This window comes from Oncorhynchus nerka, linkage group LG22 (assembly GCF_034236695.1).
Source record: "Oncorhynchus nerka isolate Pitt River linkage group LG22, Oner_Uvic_2.0, whole genome shotgun sequence".
NCBI classification, from domain to species: Eukaryota; Metazoa; Chordata; class Actinopteri; order Salmoniformes; family Salmonidae; genus Oncorhynchus; species Oncorhynchus nerka.
Genome location: NC_088417.1, coordinates 20227278 through 20235742, shown reverse-complemented (window position 1 = coordinate 20235742; position 8465 = coordinate 20227278). Strand labels below are relative to the sequence as shown.

Genomic DNA, 8465 nt, shown 5'->3' with positions numbered 1-8465 from the left:
CGCATTAAGTAAGTGACAACCTAGCCCCCACCAGACCACAGTAAAAAAGAGAGGGAGAAATTAAGTAAATAAAATCAATAGCCCAGCCTACAAATACATCCCCCAAAGGACATAGGCCTAATCGTTTGGACTAAATAAAACCGAAATGAGGGAGTAAATTCCTAAGAGGGATCTATAGGATAAGTTTGTTATTATTAAAACAAAATATCAACAGGATAAGGCGGTCATAACCATAGGCATAAAATGGACACACTGAACCTCTCGTTAGGTGTGTAGATGTGTCGTAATCAATGGCTATCAATGGTGAAGGCCTATGTGAAAATTAGAAATACAAATAACAAAAGTAGGCTATAGGCCTAATATAAATTGACAGTATCTGATCACTTTGTCTGCCAATATCCTATATGTTCTACAGACAAGATAACAGGCTGTAAATGGTTCATTCTCTCACTTGACATAAAAGGGGAAATAAAAGTAGGCTAAAACGTTAGTAGGCCTAGGATATGCTATAGGGCCTATCCCTCTCTCAGCTAAAAGAAAATAAATACAAACTAGACGGCTATAATGACATTTGTCAGGGCGGGTGGGTCATTCGATAGCAGCTATAGGTTGTCTTACCTTCATTAGTAATAACACTAATCTCTTTTAGCCATTGATCTATTTCTCAGTGGCCATGATTGTACTTCAAAAAACTCTTTGCCTCTTCAGGAGTTTTGAAGTGTCAAATCAGATCAAATCAAAGTTTTATTTGTCACGTGCGCCGAATACAACAGGTGTAGTAGACCTTACAGTGAAATGCTTACTTACAGGCCCTAACCAACAGTGCCATTTTAAAGTTAAAAATAGGTATTAGGTGATCAATAGATAAGTAAAGAAATAAAAAACAACAGTAACAAACAGTGAAAAATAACCGTAGCTAGGCTATATACAGTAGAGAGACTATTTTTTTATTTTTTATTTTTTTTATTTCACCTTTATTTAACCAGGTAGGCTAGTTGAGAACAAGTTCTCATTTGCAACTGCGACCTGGCCAAGATAAAGCATAGCAGTGTGAACAGACAACACAGAGTTACACATGGAGTAAACAATTAACAAGTCAATAACACAGTAGAAAAAAAATGGGCAGTCTATATACAATGTGTGCAAAAGGCATGAGGTAGGCGAATAATACAATTTTGCAGATTAACACTGGGGTGATAAATGATCAGATGGTCATGTACAGGTAGAGATATTGGTGTGCAAAAGAGCAGAAAAGTAAATAAATAAATTTAAAAAACAGTATGGGAATGAGGTAGGTGAAAATGGGTGGGCTATTTACCAATAGACTATGTACAGCTGCAGCGATCGGTTAGCTGCTCGGATAGCTGATGTTTGAAGTTGGTGAGGGAGATAAAAGTCTCCAACTTCAGCGATTTTTGCAGTTCGTTCCAGTCACAGGCAGCAGAGTACTGGAACGAAAGGCGGCCAAATGAGGTGTTGGCTTTAGGGATGATCAGTGAGATACACCTGCTGGAGCGTGTGCTACGGATGGGTGTTGCCATCGTGACCAGTGAACTGAGATAAGGCGGAGCTTTACCTAGCTTGGACTTGTAGATGACCTGGAGCCAGTGGGTCTGGCGACGAATATGTAGCGAGGGCCAGCCGACTAGAGCATACAAGTCGCAGTGGTGGGTGGTATAAGGTGCTTTGGTGACAAAACGGATGGCACTGTGATAGACTGCATCCAGTTTGCTGAGTAGAGTGTTGGAAGCCATTTTGTAGATGACATCGCCAAAATCGAGGATCGGTAGGATAGTCAGTTTTACTAGGGTAAGCTTGGCGGCGTGAGTGAAGGAGGCTTTGTTGTCTTCACTGACATACAAGCACCGGTTAGTCGGGGTAATTGAGGTAATATGTACAGCCAAACGTTTTGAGAATGACACAAATATTCATTTTCACAAAGTTTGCTGCTTCAGTGTCTTTAGATATTTTTGTCAGATGTTACTATGGAAAACTGAAGAATAATTACAAGCATTTCATAAGTGTCAAAGGCTTTTATTGACAATTATATGAAGGTGATGCAAAGAGTTAATATTTGCAGTGTTGACCCTTCTTTTTCAAGAACTCTGCAATCCGCCCTGGCATGCTGTCAATGAACTTCTGGGCCACATCCTGATTGATGGCAGCCCATTCTTGCATAATCAATGCTTGGAGTTTGTCAGAATTTGTGGGTTTTTGTTTGTCCACCCGCCTCTTGAGGATTGACCACAAGTTCTCAATGGTCTGGGGAGTTTCCTGGCCATGGACCCAAAATATTAATGTTTTCTTCCCCGAGCCACTTAGTTATCACTTTTGCCTTATGGCAAGGTGCTCCATCATGCTGGAAAAGGCATTGTTCGTCACCAAACTGTTCCTGGATGGTTGGGAGAAGTTGCTCTCAGAGGATGTGTTGGTACCATTCTTTATTCATGGCTGTGTTCTTAGGCAAAATTGTGAGTGAGCCCACTCCCTAGGCTGAGAAGCAACCCCACACATGAATGGTCTCAGGATGCTTTACCGTTGGCATGACACAGGACTGATGGTAGCGCTCACCTTGTCTTCTCCGGACAAGCTTTTTTCCGGATGCCACAAACAATCGAAAAGGGGATTCATCAGAGAAAATGACTTTACCCCAGTCCTCAGCAGTCCAATCCCTGTACCTTTTGCAGAATATCAGTCTGTCCCTGATGTTTTTCCTGGAGAGAAGTGGCTTCTTTGCTGCCCTTCTTGACACCAGGCCATCCTCCAAATGTCTTCGCCCCACTGTGCGTGCAGATGCACTCACACCTGCCTGCTGCCATTCCTGAGCAACCTCTGTACTGGTGGTGCCCCGATCCCGCAGCTGAATCAACTTTAGGAGACTGTCCTGGCGCTTGCTGGACTTTCTTGGGCGCCCTGAAGCCTTCACAACATTGAACCGCTCTCCTTGAAGATCTTAATTATCTGATAAATGGTTGATTTAGGTGCAATCTTACTGGCAGCAATGTCCTTGCCTTTGAAGCCCTTTTTGTGCAAAGCAATGATGACGGCACATGTTTCCTTCCAGGTAACCATGGTTGACAGAGGAAGAACAATGATTCCAAGCACCACCCTCATTTTGAAGCTTCCAGTATGTTATTCAAACTCAATCAGCATGACAGAGTGATCTCCAGCCTTGTCCTCGTCAACACTCACACCTCCTCCCTATAGGCTGTCTCGTCGTTGTCGGTGATCAGGCCTACCACTGTTGTGTTGTCTGCAAACTTAATGATGGTGTTGGAGTCGTGCCTAGCCACGCAGTCGTGGGTGAACAGGGAGTACAGAAGGGGACTGAGCACGCACCCCTGAGAGGCTCCAGTGTTGAGGATCAGCATGGCAGATGTGTTGCTACCTACCCTCACCACCTGGGGGTGGCCCGTCAGGAAGTCCAGGATCTAGTTACAGAGGGAGGTGTTTAGTCCCAGGATCCTTAGCTTAGTGATGAGCTTTGAGGGTACTATGGTGTTGAACGCTGAGCTGTAGTCAGTGAATAGCATTCTCACATAGGTGTTCCTTTTGTCCAGGTGGGAAAGGGCAGTGTGGAGTGCAATAGAGATTGCATCATCTGTGGATCTGTTTGGGCGGTATGCAAATTGAAGTAGGTCTAGGGTTTCTGGGATAATGGTGTTGATGTGAGTCATTACCAGCCTTTCAAAGCACTTCATGGCTACGGACGTGAGTGCTACAGGTCTGTAGTCATTTAGGCAGGTTGCCTTAGTGTTCTTGGGCACAGGGACTATGGTGGTCTGCTTGAAACACGTTGGTATTATAGACTCAATCAGGGATATGTTGAAAATGTCAGTGAAGACAATTGCCTGTTGGTCAGCACATGCCCAGAGCACTGTCTGGCCCTGCGGCCTTGTGAATGTCAGCTACGGAGAGCATGATCACACAGTCATCTGGAACAGCTGATGCTCTCATGCATGCCTCAGTGTTGCTTGCCTCGAAGCGAGCATAGAAGTTATTTAGCTCATCTGGTAGGCTCGTGTCACTGGGCAGCTCGCGGCTGTGCTTCCCTTTGCAGTCTGTAATAGTTTGCAAGCCCTGCCACAGAAGACGAGCGTCGGAGCTGGTGTAGTACCATTCAATCTTAGCCCTGTATTGGCACTTTGCCTGTTCGTCGGAGGGCATAGCAGGATTTCTTATAAGCTTCCGGGTTTGAGTCCCTCATCTTGAAAGCTGCAGCTCTACTCGTTAGCTCAGTGGGAATGTTGCCGGTAATCCATGGCTTCTGATTGGGGTATGTATGTACAGTCACTGTGGGGATGAAGTCCTCGATACACTTATTGTTAAGCCAGTGACAGATGTGGTGTATTCCTCAATGCAATCGGAAGAATCCTGGAACATTTTCCAGTCTGTGATAGCAAAACAGTCCTGTAGTTTAGCATTTGCTTAATCTGACCACTTTTTTATAGACCGAGTCACTGGTGCTTCTTGCTTGAATTTTTGCTTGTAAGCAGGGATAAGGAGGATAGAATTGTGGTCAGATTTACCAAATGGAAGACGAGGGAGAGCTTTGTACTCTGTGTGTGGAATAAAGGTGATCTAGAATTTTTTCCCTCTGGTTGCACATTAACATGCTGATAGAGATTAGGTAAAACTGATTTAAGTTTCCCTGCATTAAAGTTTCTGGCCACTAGGAGTGCCCCCTCTGGGTGAGCGGTTTCCTGTTTACTTATTTCCTGATTCAGCTGACTGAGTGCGGTCTTAGTGCCAGCATCTGTCTGTGGTGGTAAATAAACAGCCATGAAAAGTATAGCTGAAAACTCTCTTGGCAAATAGTGTGGTCTACAGTTTATCATAAGATACTCTACTTCAGGCGAGCAAAATCTAGAGACTTCCTTAGATTTCGTGCACCAGCTGTTGTTTACAAATACGCACAGACCGCCCCGCTCGTCTTACCGGAGTGTGCTGTTGTATCTAGCTGGTGCAGCATATATCCTGCTAGCTGAATATCCATGTCATCATTCAGCCATGATTCCGTGACACATAAGATGTTACAGTCTTTGATGTCCCGTTGGTAGAATATTTGTGATCTTTCCTCGTCTAATTTATTGTCCAATGATTGTACGTTGGCAAGTAATATTGACTGTAACGGCAGCTTTCCCACTCACCTTCTGCGGATCCTTACGATGCACCCTGCTTTGTGTCCTCTTTACCTGCGTCTCTTTCTCTTGCCAATAATGGGGATGTTGGCCTTGTCGGGTGTTAGCAGTATACCCTGTGCATCCTACTTGTTGAAGAATTCATCTTAGTCTAATCCGAGGTGAGTGATCACTGTCCTGATATCCAGAAGCTCTTTTTAGCCGTAAGATACTGTGACAGAAACATTATGCACAAAATAAGTTACAAATAATGCAAAAACGGCCACATAATTGGTTAGGCGCCCGTAAAACTGCTACCATTTCTTCCGGCGCCATTTTAAAGTAAGGGCTCCTTGAAGGATCCTGAGCTCCTTTGGGTATTTGAATCCCCTGAAGATGCCTTGGTCAACGAAGTGTTACAGATGCTATTGTTTCCATGGCATCTGCCAGTGAGTTTTCCATGGATAGGATTTGCTCCTCTGACTCATCCAGGCACCCGTGTTGATGGTTATCTTGTTATTGATGTCAGGCATTTTCCAGGATTGTCACCTTGCTCCCTATCGCACTGAACTGAGAGTTAATGCCATCTAGTTTGATGTTGAGTTCTGTACGTTGGGATCTCAGATCAGAAAGGATGTCTTTGACAGAGGACGAGGTTGGCAGTTGTTGGGCCGGTCCTCTTGCTCCTGGCGCTAGCTTTTTCTGAAGCTAGCTGTTTCTTTGAGGCTTTATCTGTGGCTATTGCTCGAGTCCGGGTAAAAATGTCACATTTATGTCACCTTTTGTAGCCGCCATGGCTTTTTTGACTTAAGCTAATGGGGTTGAACTTGAAATGTGGAGGTAAGATTAAGAATTGGAAATTACTTGTGCATAGCTCTGTTAAATGTGGCCATCTCGTTCAATGGTAACATCATCCCCCAACAGTTACTTAATTGAAAAGACTACACTGCTTGCCTTTCTAGAAAAATCATTTTCATAGAACAGAGTCATAGTTCTCCTGAAGGTTATCCTTACCTCACACCCCCAAGGTTATCCTTACCTCACGTCCCCAAGGTTATCCTTACCTCACCCCCCCAAGGTTATCCTTACCTCACCCCCAAGGTTATCCTTACCTCACGTCCCCAAGGTTATCCTTACCTCACGTCCCCAATGTTATCCTTACCTCAGCTCCCCAAGGTTATCCTTACCCCCCCCAAGGTTATCCTTACCTCACCCCCAAGGTTATCCTTACCTCAGCTCCCCAAGGTTATCCTTACCTCAGCTCCCCAAGGTTATCCTTACCTCAGCAGCTCCCCAAGGTTATCTTTACCTCAGCTCCCCAAGGTTATCTTTACCTCAGCTCCCCAACCTATGCCATCAGATAAAACTGTGTGTGACTTGCTAGGAAAACTTACTTGATCACTTGACCAATAAAAATAATAATTATTGAATAACATACTTCTCCTGAAGAGTGTGGGCCTTACTTGAAGCCGACATGAAGCAATAATCATCATTAGAGATTATCCATCTCTGCCATCCGATAACACTGTGCAACGCGAGTGCCTGTGTGCATGTGTGTCATTGACTCAGAGTGACAGCGTGTTTCCAAATTTGTAAGAAACACAGTGAATTATGGCCTCATTAGTTCCTGTTTTCCAATGCCTTATAAGAGGACCCTAACTCCCTGTCTCTACATCAGAACAGCAGCTAGTGTTTAGCAGCTAGCGTTAGCGACATAACTACCATTTGAAGATGTGTGTGTTTTTCTCTGTTAGCCGTGTGCTGTGTCTACTGGCGCTGACCATGGCCATCCTCTCCTCTACATTGGAAGGTAAGTGTGGGTGTGGTTGTATGTTTTTGGTTGTGTGTGTGTGTATTTATGGTATATAGCATCAGTGTGTGTATTGCTGTGTTAGTGTGTAGTTGTGGTATATTGGAAGTGTATTGCTGTGCGTGTGAGTATGGTGTGTGTTGGATTCCGGATTTTGTGCGCATGTTACACTTATGTTGCAGTGTGTGTTGCTGGTGTGTACTGCCTATTTAACGTTTGTTTGTGTGCTGATAGCGTCAAGTACTGCATGTTTAAAGTGTGTGTGTGTGATGCAGTGCGTTCCCAGGGAATGAGGCCTCTAAATTGCTGTTTGAAGACATCCAAAAAACGTCCAGCAGAACCAATCACACTGTGTCTTATTCAGATGCCTCGTGGGAAATGTAACCTCAAAGCATACATGTAAGAACACACACACACACATATTCGCACAGATGCAGAGGAGCAGGCAAATACTCACATTTACCAAGTTAATACGTTAGACCATGGGTAGGCAACTAGATTCAGCCGCAGGTCGATTTATATCTGAGGGTTGGTTAGGGGGGAACGTAATTATATAATTTGTATCCTGGAAATTTAAGAGGTTGTATTCATATCTTTAATTATATCTCTCTCTCGTCCTATCTCATCCTCTCGCCCTCCTCTCTTTCTGTCCCTGTCTCTCTCGTCCACTCTCCCTCCCCTCTTTCTGTCCCTGTCTCTCGCTCTCTCTCTCTGTTTGTCTGTCTCTGTGTCTGTCTCTCTCTCATTCTCTCTGTGTCTCTCTCTCTTTCTCTCTTCCTCTGTATCTCTTTCTCTCTCTCTCTCTCTGTGTCTCTCTCTCTCTCTGTCTCTCTCTCTCTCTCTCTCTCTCTCCCTGTGTGTGTGTGTCTTTCTGTCTCTGTGTGTGTCTGTGTATGTCTGTCTGTACTTCCACAGTTTCGCCAGTGGGGAGCAGTGGAAGTGCATCAACCCCAAAGCCAGATGGCTCTCTGCTGAGCTAGCATCACTGGAACAGGTCAGTCAACCCCTTACACACTGCATACTACACCATGAACCCAAATCCCTACAACCTTCAGAACAAACTAGCTCAATCCTAAATCCTCTCTCTCTCTCTCTCTCTCTCTCTTCACACACAGAGAGGAATACAGTGTGACCCACTGATTAAATAACCTTCAGACCATGATCCTAGATCATCATCATCGTCAGCAGCAGGTTCAGCAGCCTCTCTCAATCAGGAACTACAGAACTAAGATCTCTCTCAAGCAGGAACTACAGAACTAAGATCTCTCTCAAGCAGGAACTACAGAACTAAGATCTCTCTCAAGCAGGAACTACAGAACTAAGATCTCTCTCAACCAGGAACTACAGAACTAAGATCTCTCTCAACCAGGAACTACAGAACTAAGATCTCTCTCAACCAGGAACTACAGAACTAAGATAATAAGAAGACAGTGAAAATGAAGATTATGATTTGTGTGATTTAAGTATTTCAAGCTCTCTTTATCAGATTATTTATGTATTTATTTATTTATTTCAACCTCATCCCGGCATTAATT

General features: G+C 44.2%; 1 long non-coding RNA gene across 1 annotated transcript in view; it reads left to right on the top strand.

Annotated features, from left to right (window-relative positions):
- Window positions 1-6796: 6796 nt before the first annotated feature.
- Window positions 6797-8465, top strand: part of LOC115104571 (uncharacterized) — a 1827-nt gene continuing 158 nt past the window's right edge. Inside the window, exons 1-4 of the long non-coding RNA XR_003859771.2 lie at window positions 6797-6930; window positions 7206-7329; window positions 7846-7924; window positions 8046-8465. The exon at window positions 8046-8465 is cut by the window's right edge and continues 158 nt beyond it. This is a non-coding gene — a long non-coding RNA (uncharacterized LOC115104571). The remainder of the gene's footprint in view (window positions 6931-7205; window positions 7330-7845; window positions 7925-8045) is intronic.